The 14,807-nt window shown below is 36.2% G+C and overlaps 1 protein-coding gene and 1 long non-coding RNA gene across 7 annotated transcripts in view; one reads left to right on the forward strand and one right to left on the reverse strand.

Moving 5' to 3' along the window:
- FUT8 (fucosyltransferase 8) overlaps positions 1-14,807 on the forward strand; it is a 401,412-nt gene that overhangs the window by 354,649 nt on the left and 31,956 nt on the right. The gene's annotated exons all lie outside the window — the stretch shown is intronic.
- Positions 3,464-6,043, reverse strand: LOC129526785 (uncharacterized). Its single transcript, XR_008671527.1, has 3 exons — positions 5,940-6,043; positions 3,997-4,155; positions 3,464-3,538 (listed from the first exon to the last, which is right to left on the reverse strand). It is a non-coding gene; the product is annotated as an uncharacterized lncRNA (long non-coding RNA).

A 14,807-nucleotide genomic window follows, 5' to 3' on the forward strand; every position in this document is an offset into this window, starting at 1 on the left:
CTTCCTCTAGTTTTCTGCCTTCTCTGGTTTTAATGGGTCATTTTATAATGATTCCATTTTTTATTATGTCTTAGCATATCAATTATAACTTCTTTTAGTGGTTGCCCCAGAGCTTGCAATATATATTTACCACAAATCCAAATCCACTTTCAAATAACTTTATATATCCCTTCATGGGATATATAATGCCAAGACCTTATAACAGAGTATTCCTAATTTCTCTCTCCCATCCCTTAAAGCATTGCTATCATTCATGTTAGTTATCCATAAGCTATGATCACCAAATACATTGTTGCTAGTATTATTTTGAATACACTGTAGGTAAATTAAGAACTTAAAAAAGATTTCATTTATACCTCTCTAACATTCTTCTTTATATGTATTTGAGTTTATGATCTATATAATTTTCCTTCTTTCTGAAGCTAGCAACAAATTTCCTGTTTTGTTTATCTGAGAAATTCTTAATTATCCTTCAAAAGTGAAGGAGAAATACTGCAGAATGCAGAATTCTAAATGGGTGGTTTTATTCTTTCAAAAGAATTCAAACATCTTTATTCTATTCCACTCTCTTCTTGCTTGCATGATTCCTGAAGAGAAGGCACATGTAATTATTGTTCCTCTCTAGATAAGGTTCCTCCAGCCCAGCGTTTTTCAAAATTTTTTTCTGACTTTTTGCAATTTGAATATGTTATTCTTATGTGTAGTTTTATTTCTTTGGGGTTTTTTGTTGTTGTTTGTTTGTTTTTTGTATGGATACTTGATGTTCTCTAGGTTTTATAGATTTGTGGTTTAGTGTCTCTCATTAATTTTGGAAAATTCTCAGGCATTATTATTTCAGAAATTTTTTCTTTTTCTTTCTTCTCCTCTGGTACTCCCATTACATGTATGTCCACCTTTTGTAAATTGTCCCACAGTTCTTGGATATTCTGTTACATTCTTTTAATTCAGTTTTGTAAGTTTATGTTCACATATCTTTAAGCTGATTCTTTCCTTGGTCATATCCAACCTACTACTGAGGCCATTAAAGGCATTCTTCATTTCTGTTATGGTGTTTTTTTATTTCTAGCATTTAAAAAAAATTTTTTTTCCTTGGAGTTTCCATCTCTCTGCCTGCATTACTCATCTATTCTTGCATGTTGTCCATTTGTTTATTATTAGGTTTTTAGCATATTATTCATAGTTAAATTCCCAGTCTGTTAACTGCAAACTCTCTGTAATATCGGAGTCTGGTTCTGAGGGTTTGTATCTTCAGACTATATTTTTTGCCTTTTAGCATGCCTTGTAATGTTTTTATTGAAAGCCAAATGTGAGGTATTGGATAAAAAGGAACTGAAGTAGATAGGCTAGTATGAGGTTTTGTGTTTATCTAGCTAGGAGTTGGGGTGTGCTTACTGTAGCCATAGCTGTGGTATCAGATGCTAAAATTTCTTCTAGTGCCCTTGTTTTTGTCTCCCTTGTCTTTAGGCCTTTTAGAGACTCCTGAAATAGGCAGTTCTTTTAGCTGCAATTTCTCATTATTGTTCATCAGCCTTATTGATGTGATGGTATGGTTTGTGGGGAGGAGGAAGTATTCCGTAGTAATATCATTAGGTCTCAGTCTTTTAGTAAACCTGAATTAGGTATTTCTCTTACCCCTGGTGGGTTAGGCTTTGATAAAACTCCAGTAGATTAAGCTCTGGTAAACTCGTTTTCCTTTAGGCCATGCATTGTTAAGGATCTGTTAAGTATGAATTGAGCTAAAACGTGAAAATTCTCTGGAACTGAAGAAAAGTACAATTATGTTTTATTATAATGATAGTAATCATCACAAACAGCTATAAAAAGGAATATGAGGCCAGGCGCGGTGGCTCACGCCTGTCGCCTGTAATCCCAGCACTTTGGGAGGCCAAGGCAGGTGGATCACCTGCGGTCAGGAGTGAGGTGGGTGGATCACCTGAGGTCAGGAATTCGAGAGCATCCTGGCTAACACGGTGAAACCCCATTTCTACTAAAAATACAAAAAATTAGCTGGGCGTGGTGGCACATTCCTGTAATCCCAGCTACTCCAGAGGCTGAGGCAGGAGAATCACTTGAACCCAGGAGGTGGAGGTTGCAGTGAGCTGAGATCATGCCATTCTGAAATCACGTCATTCCACTCCAGCTTGGACAACAAGAGCGAAACTCCATCTCAAAAAAAAAAAAGGAATATGAAAATAAGTTGGTTTTAAATGTAATGTTTAATTTTTGTAACTTCTGTTATTATAATGTGTAGAAATATTCCAAGTGAGATTCTTATAAATGAATTTCAATATTTATTTCAATATGAAACCTACAAAATTCTGAATGGAGGGACAGACATTCTAGCAATAATACATGCCTAGCATAATTTCATCTGGCTCTGTACTTCACATAAAAATTAACCATAACTTCTTACATTACTTAATAACTAAAATATAGATTCTATAATGTTTATCGAAACGCTCAAAGATCATTCTTTGGGTCCAGGAAATTAGAGGCAACTGCCTGGAAAAGTGTACAGTAAAATAATAAAATTAACAAAAACAAGAATAATATCTCTTTTCCTGTCATGTACTATTTCGGTAGTATATATTTATGAAATTGTTGATGGGTCTGAGGCAGAAGACCTATGTATTTCTGAAGTATTGTGCAAGCAGTGAGAAGAATAGAAGTGTCCATGTAGCTTAGCAAGTATTTATATTCCCTTTTTGTAGGTATTTGAGGCCTTAAACTGTTATCTAAGAAACTGTTAAAGTTCTTAAATAAAGGTAGAACCTGAGTAATATTAACGTTTTGCATCATAAAGTAATAAAACTGTGGCATTTGCAAATCTCAAAAATTACCAAGAATGATGCAGTTGTGATGCTGGATGGTAGGCTCATCTATTGTCTAGGTAAGCGATTATTTCCTATAGCAAACTGTGGGATCCTTGTTAGGTACGGCACGTTATATTATTAAGTTTATTTATTCAATTACACATTTATTTTGTGCTTTTTATTTGCCTGCAATAGTGGTAGTTACTAAGGCAACAAAATGAATAGGTTTATGTTTATGTCCTTGTTCCAGACTTATGGGGGAGACAGATACACATAAAAACATGCAGTTTGCTAAATGCAATGATTGAGATACCTCTGAGAGTTAAATTTCTGAAAATTTTAATTCCTGAAAGCCAAAGGTTTACTGTACCACTTCTGTGTGGAGTACATATCAAATGTCAGGACCAGGGATACTAATTATTAACTCTCCACAGCCCATCTAATAGAATCTGTTTGAGGAATACACCTCTTGCTGTCTTGTGTATGTCATGTAAACACTCCCTCCCTTCTACACACACACACGGGCCCATTCAGAAACACATACCCATTCACACCTTTTCCTAACCCTGGGAAACTAATCCTTTAGGCTTGGCTCTGCCAATCAAATTCCCTGTTTAGAGGTAATGTAACCTGGTAATTGAGCTCTCCAACTTTGGAGTCTGACTGGTCTGGATTCTCACTCCTTCACTGTTCATCTGTAAGTGTACTTGCCCCATAGGATTGTTCTGGCAATTAAAAGAAATAATATTTCTAAGCATGTAGCACACTGCTCAGCACATGGTCTTAGTGTTAGAATCATTACAAGATAGGGACTCTAGTTTACATGGAGGTGAGACTAAGCTGTAAAATCTTGTAGACTGATGCTGATACCTACAAGGTGGGCTGTGAGCAAGAGATAAGTCACTTAGCAGAAAGGAGAGTATAGCAGACCCACCCAGACCCCACAGCCACATAGAAATGGGTAAGAATTGCAGATTTCTCATTGCGGGAAGATCAGTTATACTTTCTGCTCTTCATCTCTTGGCAATTCCATTGTATTCTTTCAGTAATCTTTCTTTTCATTTGAGCTAATTTGTCTAGGTTTTTATTCCTTACAACCAGTGAACCTTGACTAACACCGTTCTCAAAGAATAGTTACTGGTTTTTTAATACAGGTTAGAGGAAATAATCATACGCAAGTTACCTTCCATGTAGTACTAACTTCTGAACTCCAGTATTCTTTATGAATTATATATTCTAGTCTAACCCAGCAGGTAGCATTATCAGGCATAAGTAATATTCTGTTTTTCCTCTTCTTATACTTTTCTGGTTTCTGTGGTATATCTACCTCTTATCTCCAATACTGCAAGGAAAAGAAATAATTTGTTGGTACACTAAGAAAATGCATCCTTTAGAGCCCAAATGTAACATAATCTGATCATGTTGTATATGTTGTTTCCTGTGCATTGAAGCCTAAGAAGAGCATTTTGGGTTATATCACTGATTCATTCCATTCACTACTCTGATTAACAGTGATTCTCAGTGACTTTGTAGGACATATGGTTGCCATCCATGACATCAAGGCCTGAATATTCATATTTTCCCCCAAACATATCATCTCTGACTTTCATATTCTGTTGTGATAATTAGTTCTGTAAGAATTTTACATATTATATAAAAGTTTTATTTTACATGCTCTTAAACTACTTTCTTTTCTTTCTTTTTTTTTTTTTTTTTTTTTTTTTGAGACAGAGTCTAGCTTTGTTGCCCAGGCTGGAGTGCAGTGGCTCAGTCTTGGCTCACTGCAAGCTCCGCCTCCTGTGTACACACCATTCTCCTGCCTCAGCCTCCCGAGTAGCTGGGACTACAGGCACCCGCCACCACACCTGGCTAGTTTTTTGTATTTTTTTTTGTTTTTAGTAGAGACGGGGTTTCACCGTGTTATCCAGGATGGTCTTGATCTCCTGACCTCGTGATCCGCCCGCCTTGGCCTCCCAAAGTGCTGGGATTACAGGCTTGAGCCACCACACCCAGCCTCTTAAACTACTTTCAATGAAAGGGTCCTAATTCTAAGATTTAATGAACACATTCTTGAACCCCCATCCAAATATTTGGATTTTTGTAAGCTTTGAACATACTGCGTCTCAGTGTTCATCTTTTTAGATAGAAGAGAATCATCCTATTGTCATTTGGGGGGATCACCACTCTTTTAAATAAAATGATTTGTCTTCTTTATTAGACCATTCTTTGATCTGCAATGGTTGAACCACACATATTTATACATAACACATCATGTATGTGTGTCCAACTTAGTGATCTGTTGAATTAACTTTAAAATCATTTTGCGTACCCTCTAAAAGTTCTTTCTCTAATCTTTTTAATCTTTTATAAATTTCACTGACAAGAATAATGTTAATTTTAATGATAATCAGGGCTGAAATTTATTTCTGAAAGCATAAAATATTTGTATTCATCTTGTGATTCATTTTGGATACCATCAGGTGTTATATCCCAAATTTTGGATCATATCATCAAGAGTAGATACTTTAATTTATAAGGTCTTCATGAGTAAACTGAAATTTTTTATCCCTAATTATGTCACTTAAGAAATTAAAGGAGGAAATATATTTAAGGACGGAAGCAAAATGTGTGTGCTTTAATGTTTAATAGTTAGAAGTAAGTGTTTAAATAGATAATAGGAAGAGGAGTTTACAAGTTTAATAAACCTCTTTATGATAAATTTGCTCCTGGGTTTTCTGTCCCAAAGTAGGCTATTTTTCCTTCATGGAAAGCTTATTATGTAATTTTACATAATTATTAGAAAATACGACTGTCACAGGACAGCTGATTCTGATTCTCTAAGGGTATTATTAACTCTTAACCATGAGCTTTAAGATAACTAAAATGCACCCTAAATGTGTCATACAAATAAATTAAATTTGAGATAAGCTATCTTTAGCTATTATTTTTCTTTCTTTGGGGATACCAGTATGAACCCAAAATGACAATTTATGAAGTTGTTAAGCCACAATTCACATCCACTAATTGCTTTATATGGCTATACATGATGATGCATGTTTGAAGTTTATATCATTTATGTAAATTCCTAGATCTAGTACACATTATAGAGAAAAATCTGTATCTTACCCATAGGAACTTCTCTAGAGCCCCTCCTTTTATCATGCTATTTAAACTCACACCTGGAGTAGCCACCTCGCCTCTCCCTTTGTTATTCCATGAAGAGTCATTTTGATTCTCACTGAAACTATGATAATGGAGTGGGAATGGAATAGGACTAAAGATTCTGGAATCAGAATGTCTGGGTTCAACTCCTGTCTCTGACTCCTAGCTGAGTGACCTTAAATAAGGTGCTTAACCTCAGCTATAAAATGGGAACAAGAGGCCGGGCGTGGTGGCTCACGCCTGTAATCCCAGCACTTTGGGAGGCCAAGGTGGGTGGATCACCTGAGGTTGGGAGTTCAAGACCAGCCTGACCAACATGGAGAAACCCTATCTGTACTAGAAATGCAAGATTGGCTGGGCATGGTGGCACACGCCTGTAATCCCAGCTACTCAGGAGGCTGAGGCAGGAGAATTGCTTGAACCCGGGACGCGGAGGTTGCTGTGAGCTGAGATCATGGCGTTGCACTCTAACCTGGGCAGCAAGAACAAAACTCCATCTCAAAAAAAAAAAAAGAAAGGGAACAAGAAAGTACCTCATCACAACTTTGCGGATTAATTGAGATAATGCGTTGGAAACATTTAGTGTAGTACCTCGCATACAGTTGGTTCTCAATAACTGTTAGCTCTTAATTCCAGTTGCTAATAGAGAGCTGGGACAAGAAGGTATAAATGCAGCGGCTATGTTAGAAGCATCTTATAGCATGGCTCATTGAGAAAAGGTGAAGTAGTATATGGAAAAAAAGGAGTCTGGCCCTTCATCCCTGCCAGAATCTTTATGACCTCAGATGAATATGGGAGTATGGTAAAATGATTTGGAGCTACCAGGTAAGATGTTGTGGCCTACTGATAAATAACTGTCTACAGGTTGAGACGCGTGTTACATAGGGTAGAAATTTTTTTTTTTTTTTTTTAAACGGAGTTTCGTTGTGTCGCCAGGCTGGAGTGCAGCGGCACCATCTCGGCTCACTGCAACCTCCACCTCCCAGGTTCAAGTGATTCTCCTGCCTCAGCTACTCAGCCTCCCAAGTAGCTGGGACTACAGATGCGTGCCACCACGCCCAGCTAATTTTTGTATTTTTAGTAGAAACGGGGTTTCACCCTGTTGGCCAGTATGGTCTTGATCTCTTGACCTCATGATCCACCCGCCTTGGCCTCCCAAAGTGCTGGGATTACAGACGTTAGCCACTGCACCCGGCCTAGGGTAGAAAATTTTAAGTAACCTTCTAGGCGAGGAAGTGGCAGAAGTCTTCCTTTGTAAATTCTAATCCAAGTTCTAAAGAAAGTTGTCATGATACTGTCTGTTTTAAGCTCAAATGAGAAATTGTATGAGAAACATAATGTCAAGTATCAAATCTGTACAAAGCATTGTCTTTTAAAGCAATGGCAAGCCAAAGACTACTTCCCACCATATCAGACATCTCCTCCTTGCCCTGTTTGCTACATATATCTTCTTCCCTCCTCCCACTTGCATGCTCTGTTAGTTAAGGTTTCATGCCTTTTGCTTCATAGTTCTTTTTCTTCATTTATGGATATCCCCTCTTCTTCCCAATTAAACCCAAAAGGATAAAATATAGCCATTTTTTTGAGTAATACCTTTACACTATTTCTATCAGCTATGCCACCAGAAGCTATAGATTGTAAAGTATTAATTAGCTCTCTTTCTAGAGATTTTACACAGCCCAAAAGGAAGGGAGAGTAGAGTGACCTATGTCAGATCATCAGTAGCAGTGACAGTAGCAGCTGTGGTTTGGCACATAAGAGCATACTCCACACCCCATCATCTTTCTTCTACAATGGAAGCAGAGGCAGCTGGGGAAGAAGATACATTCTGCAGTCTGAGATGGCAGCAAGAGTTAAAGATGGGAGTGTGATGGTAGGGTGACCATTGGAGCTACTGGTACTTTTTAGATTGGTGGAATTTATGATACTAGGGAGATTTGCTGCTCCAGTTCCTGTTTTAGTAGGCTAAGATGTACATCTGTTTTATCAGCAATTTGTACAGCACTTTAGCTATGCAATACTAAATTAAGCTATACAGTGTTACACTAACTGCCCTCTTTCCTCATATTCCACAGAAATCTTAAGTGTTTTGTTTTTGCTTCCTTTAACATGACTCTGTGTTTTCATTTTCTTCTCTTATGGTGTGGCCAGAATTTCTACTTAATAATTCTTATATCTTAGGGTATTGACCTTTACGTATAATGAAGAAACCCAATAGGTCTCCCTGATTTAACATAATTGGATGATAGTTTAGCAGAAAAATTACAAATAGCCTTAAATCCATTGTGAAACATCTCATTCGTAACTCCTCAAGTATGCTAATTACAGAGGCAGCTGTAAAATTCACCCAGAGCAAAAAGGAATCCAGTGTACTGACTGACAGCTTCATCCTGCGAGATCCTGATAGCATACCTGCTTATTCTAGTCGTTTCTTTCAAGGGGGCATGACATGTAGTGAAGGAATAAGAGGAATGTAAGAGTGGAATTGTGATTTTTTTTTTTTTAAATAGGGCAATGGAGGAAAGTGAGGCTGGAATTTAGCTCTTGGGTAAATTTGATGAAATTAAGCCTTGCCTTCCTACTGCTTTCTGTTCCTATATTCTTGTTTCTTGCCAATGAAGAGAAGCTGTTCTAGTATCTTTGTGATCCTTTGAGCCGGAAGGAGGTTCTAAGTTAGGAGAAAGTACTAACTTATTTAAAAAAAATAGAACAAACAAACAAAAAAACTCCCTCAAACGTCTAGCCATGGACTTATAGGGTCTTATGAATCATCAAAGAGACTGTTGGCAGTATCCCCTTTATCAGCAAGCTGTCTGTAGTCTGCAACTTCTTGGCAAAGCAACTTTTATATGTTTATAAGTTAAATGGCTAAATTTGTTTTAGAAATATTAAGAGTGACTTCAGGGAGCCTTCTGTTTAGTGGCATGAAGCAAACAAATCTCTTTTGTCTTTTTTCTTTTGACACTGTCCTGCCTGCCTTATCCTGAACTGCATAACTCACTAAGATATTACCTGTTTTCCATTAGCCATTCTTTTAGTCCCCAACCCAGAGTTAAGTCTGTCAGAATATCATTGAGATCAGTTAACCATGAGTTTAGCTGCCTTTGCAAGGCATGTCTGTTGTTATTAAAAGCAGCAGGCACCTCATGAGAATGCTGCCCAGTCATTGTGATATGCTAATTCTTAAAAATGTTGCTAACACTGCACTATGTTTCATATGATTCAGTTTAGAACTTTTTATTCAATTGGTTGGAGGCTTCACGTTGACAGTAATAATAGTCTTTCAAGTTGTTGACTAAGTAGAGCAGTGATAGAATTCATATGACATAGAATTCATATGACAGGCCATAGTTGCTCATTCAAGTTCAAGAAGAGATCTCTACAGGCCACAGTGGCTGAAAAACAAAAGGAAAGTAGCCTAGATGTTCACTTTTTAATAGTATAACGTATCTTTCCTCCCTATTTTAAGTGAAAACAGATCTCTGTCATTAAATGAGGATATAAATATTTATGTCATCATTGTTGAAATCCCAAAGAATAGATCTTACACATTTCTGTGTTCATTTTAAATGGCCATCTTTTGTGTCCAAGTTAAATTTAAAAAGCTCCCTCATCCCTCTAAAGGTCTCACCATAGCTAGTTAGCTTTCAGCCTTGATCTCCTTTTACTCTTGCCTCCTCTAAAAACTCTTTGATAGTTCTCTAAGAACCTAATCGGAGTCATACTTGGCTATACATTGTTAAAGAAAATGTGTATCCTAGAAGTCCAGATAGTCTTTGTAGATATAAATTAAACATACAAATCCCTTGCTGTAATATGAGCAGAAAGTTTTACTGTTTTAGACAAGTAGCTGCTATTCAGTGTTTCAGTACAGAACAGGGTTTTGGTCAAATCAAGGTAGTGATGACAGAATGTCAGAACTTCACAGTAGCTGGGAGTCCCTACTGTTCATTGTAGTCATTTATTGAATATTCTGAAAAGGTAAAAACTGCTCATTGTTTTATTGTCTGTGGTAAACAGCATGAATTAGATATACTTTGGGCATAAAGTGCTCACTGAAATGGGGTCCTTTCATATATTTTTCAGATAATATGATATTTTGGCAAATAATCTCTTCCTAGATCAAACTATAGCTGGCTTATTGAGAATTGTTCAGCAGAATCGACCCCAAAATAAAGAACTAACATTTTCTGAGAATTACTTTGTGTCAGCCATTGTGCTAAGCTTTCTACATGTAACATTTTATTTCATCCTTAAAATAACTTGATGAGTAAGATACTATTATCAGTCCCATTTTATAGATGAGTGTGGTGCTAATATTAATGCCATTTTCCAGATGAAGAAACTGGGATGAAGTTAAATATAACTTCTTCAAGGTCACACAACTGGTAAGTGATAGAGGATTTGGACACCAGTTTTTGTGATTCCAAAGCCCATACTCTCAGCCACTACATGCTACAGTCAAAGACTGCATGCATAGGCATTTTGCCTTAGTATATTTTGCTTGATGTGCCTCTCTGCTCCAGCCTCCAGCAAGACTATGGGTTTCAGCGATCTCCCCTTTGCTAAGGGCAGATAAGAGTGTTACCTGTCCTTAGTAAAGAGAATGAATGACCTTATAAAACAGGATTATTAACCAGAGGAGTGTCAGTCTGTTTGGGCTGCTATAACAAAATACTATAAACTGGGTGGCCTATAAACAACAGCAATTTATTTCTTGCAGTTCTAAAGACTGTTGGCACCAACAGATTCAGTGTCTGATGAGGGCCTGCTTCCTTATGGGTGATAATTTTTTGCTGTATCCTCACATGGTAGAAGGGGCAAACAAGTTCTCTGGGGTCTCCTTTAAAAAGTTATTAATCCCATTCATGAAGGTTTTGCCTGCTCTTATGACTTAATTACCTCCCAGAGACCTCCTAATACCATCACCTTGGGAAGTAGGGATTTCAACATATGAATTTGGGGGGAAAATAAACATTCAGACCATAGCATGGAGACAGACTTGAAAATGTTCCTGAAATAATCAGTAATAACCATATTAATTCATGTTGAACGGGGCTAGTTTGTACTGATTCTTTATAAATGTATAGTGCTAACTTATGTATGATTTTTACATATGAAATGTTTTCTTGCTGGAAGATTGGTACGGTGTATTCTTTTAGAGCCTTAAAGTCTTGATGGAATGGCAGGGCTCTCTTGATTAAACTGGCCATACTTAAATTATTTTTTTAAAAATATAGATTCCAAAATGGCTGAACTAATTTACATTCCCACCAGTAGTGTACAAAGGTTCCCTTTCCTGCACATCCTCGCCACCACTTGTTATTGTCTTTTTGGTAATAGCTATTCTAACAGGTGTGAGGTGATAACTCATTGCAGTTTTAATTTGCATTTCTCTCATGATTAAAGAGCATTTTTTTCCATCTATCTGTTGACCATTAGTATCTCTTCTTTTGAGAAATATCTGTTCAGATCCTTTGCCCATTTTTAAATTGGATTATTTGCTTTCTTGCTATTGTTGTTTGAGTTGCTTATTATTATAGATATTAGCCCTTTGTTGGGTGTATGGCTTGCAAATTTTTTTTCCAATTCATGGATTATCTCTTCACTCTCGTTTTCTTTGCTGTACAGAACCTTTTATTTTGATTCAATTCCATTTGTCTATTTTTGCTTTTGCTGCCTGTGCTTTTGGAGTTCTTTCCAAGAAATTGTTCCCCAGACCACTGTCATGAAGCTTTTCCCATTTTCTTCCTATAGTTGTATAGTTTCAGATCTTAAAGTCTTATAACCATTTTGAGTTTATTTTTGTATATAGTATAAAAGTTCAGTTTCATTCCTCTGCATATCCAGTTTTCCCAGTACTATTTATTGAAGAGATGAGCCTTTTTGCATTGTGTGTTGGCACCTTTGTCAAAAATCAATTGACCATAAATACTTGGGTTTATTTCTGGGCTTTCAGTTCTGTTCCATTGGTCGATACGTCTGTTTTTATGCCAGTACCATCCTGTTTTGATTACAGTAGCTTTATATTTTCAAATCAAGTGGGTCTGGTGCCTCCAGCTTTGTTCTTTTTGCTCAAGATTGCCTTGACTATTTGGGTTTTTTAGTGAATTCATACATATGTTAGGATTGTTTTTTCTATTTCTGTGAAAAATGACATTGGAATTTTGATAGGGATTGTATTGAATCTGTAGATTGCTTCGGATAGTGATATGGTTATGCTTTACATCCCCACCCAAATCTCATCTTGAATTGTAATTCCCATAATCTCCACATGTCAAGAGACCTGGTAGATGTAATTGAATCATGGAGGTGGTTTCCCCCATGCTGTTCTAATGATAGTGAGTTATCACAAGACCTGATCATTTTATCAGGGGCTCTTCCCTCTTCACTTGGCACTTCTCCTTCCTGCCACTTTGTGTAGAAGGTGCCTTGCTTTCCCTTCGCCTTCTTCCAGGATTATAGGTTTCCTGACGCCTCCCCAGCGATGCTGAACTGTGAGTCAATTAAACCTTTTTTCTTTATAAATTACCCAATCTCAGGCAGTTCTTTATAGCAGTATGAAAATGGACTAATACAGATAATGTGGACATTTTAATAATATTAGTTCTTCCAATCCATGAACATGGTACATCTTTTTTTACTTATTTGTCTTTTTAATATCTTTTGTCAATATTTTATAAGTTTTCAGTGTATGGATTTTCACCTCCTTGGTTAAATTTCCTCCTGTTTTATTTTTTGATGCTATTGTAAATGGGATTGTTTCCTTAATTTCCTTTTGGAATAGTTTGTTGTTAGTGTGGGGAAACACTATTGATTTTTGTATATTGATTTTGTAACGTGCAACTTTACTGAATTTGTTCATTAGTTCTGACAGTTAAATAAGCCAGTCACAGAAGGACAAATACTGTATAATCTCACATGTGATAGCTACGTTGATCTCATAGAAAGAGTAGAAAGGTGATAACCAGTGCCTGCTGCGGTGGGGGGATGGTGTGGGAGGGGATGGGGAAAGGAGAGATGTTGATGAAAGGGTACAAAGTTTCAGTTAAACTGTAGGAATAAGTTTTAGTGGTCTGTGGTACTGCATGGTGACCACAGTTAATAATAATGTATATTTCAAAATTGCTAAAAGAATTTATTTCTAATGTTCTGATTACAAAAGAAGGATAAGTTGGTGAAATAATGGGTATGTTAATTAGCTTGATGTAATCTTTCTACAATGTATATAAATATCAAAACACCGCATTGAACCCCATAAAAATACATATACAATTATTAATTTTCAATTCAAAATAAATTAAAACAAATATGTAGGTTTCATAAAGTAGGATGTAGTATAAGTAATGAGTAAACACTAGGGTCTGATCTTGGCCGTTTTATTAACAGTATTACCTTTGAGAATTTCTTTTAATCTCTCTTAGTCTATTTCCTCTGTAAAATGAAAGTTTGAATAAACCTTTGTTTCCCAAACTCTGAAAGATTACTAGAGATGATTTTAGGTGGCATATGAGATTACTTTAGGCAGTGCCTTGATAAAACATTAAAATAAACATTGAATCACATAGTAAGAGAGTTACTCCTTTTTCAATCTTTCTGATTACATCAAAAAGAAAGTCTCAGTTTGGTATTAAGATATCTTTAATAGTTCTCTAACACTGGTTAATTGTTTGGTTGTGGGGGTAGGGTAGGGGTGAGAGTGAACAGGTACTGTGAATTTTATACTCCTCAAGAGTTTCCACATGAGAGTCACACAGAACAATGAAAGTAAGAAGAAAAAAAGTTTCTACAGAAGCGAAATTAATTCCCTTAGAAGGAAAAAGTACAGAAATGCTTTTTTGCTCTTTCTGTTGACCTCACTTCCCTTGCACTTGGAACGAAATCAATGTGTTATCCAACTGGCACGTTTGGGAGGAGGAACCAAACATGTGAGGCACAGCCCTTTCCGACTTCTCTCATGGTGTGGCCCATACTCAAGGCACTTCTCTTCTACCATGTAATAGGCTTTGGTTGACAAACTTTGCTTAGGACAGGATGGCAACTATGAGAAAGTCCACGAAGCCATAAATCCAAACCACAAAATCACATTCTGCAATTCATCGATATTTGTTATCAAGCTGATATTTTGATTGTCATTTTATTTCTCTCTCTTTTTCAGTTGGTTTCAAACTCTTAGGAAATGTAAGAGGAAAAGCAATTATTACCCTTTAAAACCTCACTAATAATCTCCCTTTTTAACCGAACTTCAGCTTAGAGTTTTCCATAAGCAATGGTATTCATATAGAATTTAATAACATGTTTTTTTCAGTGAATTTATATTTATGGTTAACATCTATAAAAGAAACTCATTTAAGTTTTAAAAGATGAATTGGCTTTAAAAATATTAAATAATACATATGGTACATGGATATAAAAATCATAAAGATGGTACACAAATGACTAAAATTTAGAAAATACTGAACAAGATTATTTCTGAGATTTCTTTTAGATTAAAATTCTTTTGCATGCATATTTGAATAGAATATATAATGTTATATGGTAAACCAAGTAAAAGAAGGGCTTTCTAACATAGCATGTACTACGTTATTTTCTTTCATTTTGAAATATGTTGTTATTGAGGAAATTAAGCATTTATTCTATGCCAATTTTCTTCTGTAAGTGTAAATATCTTTTAGTAGTTTACTAGACAGTAGCGTGTATCTTTTTGATAGCATATTTGTTGGTGATGATTTTTTTAAATCTATTTTTCTTTCATTGAATGCAGTCTAGTCTGGATGAGGGTTTTGAACTGGAAATCTTGAGTAGTTATTACTTAGAGGTGAAGAATCATGT

Source organism: Gorilla gorilla, chromosome 15 (assembly GCF_029281585.2).
Source record: "Gorilla gorilla gorilla isolate KB3781 chromosome 15, NHGRI_mGorGor1-v2.1_pri, whole genome shotgun sequence".
NCBI classification, from domain to species: domain Eukaryota; kingdom Metazoa; phylum Chordata; class Mammalia; order Primates; family Hominidae; genus Gorilla; species Gorilla gorilla.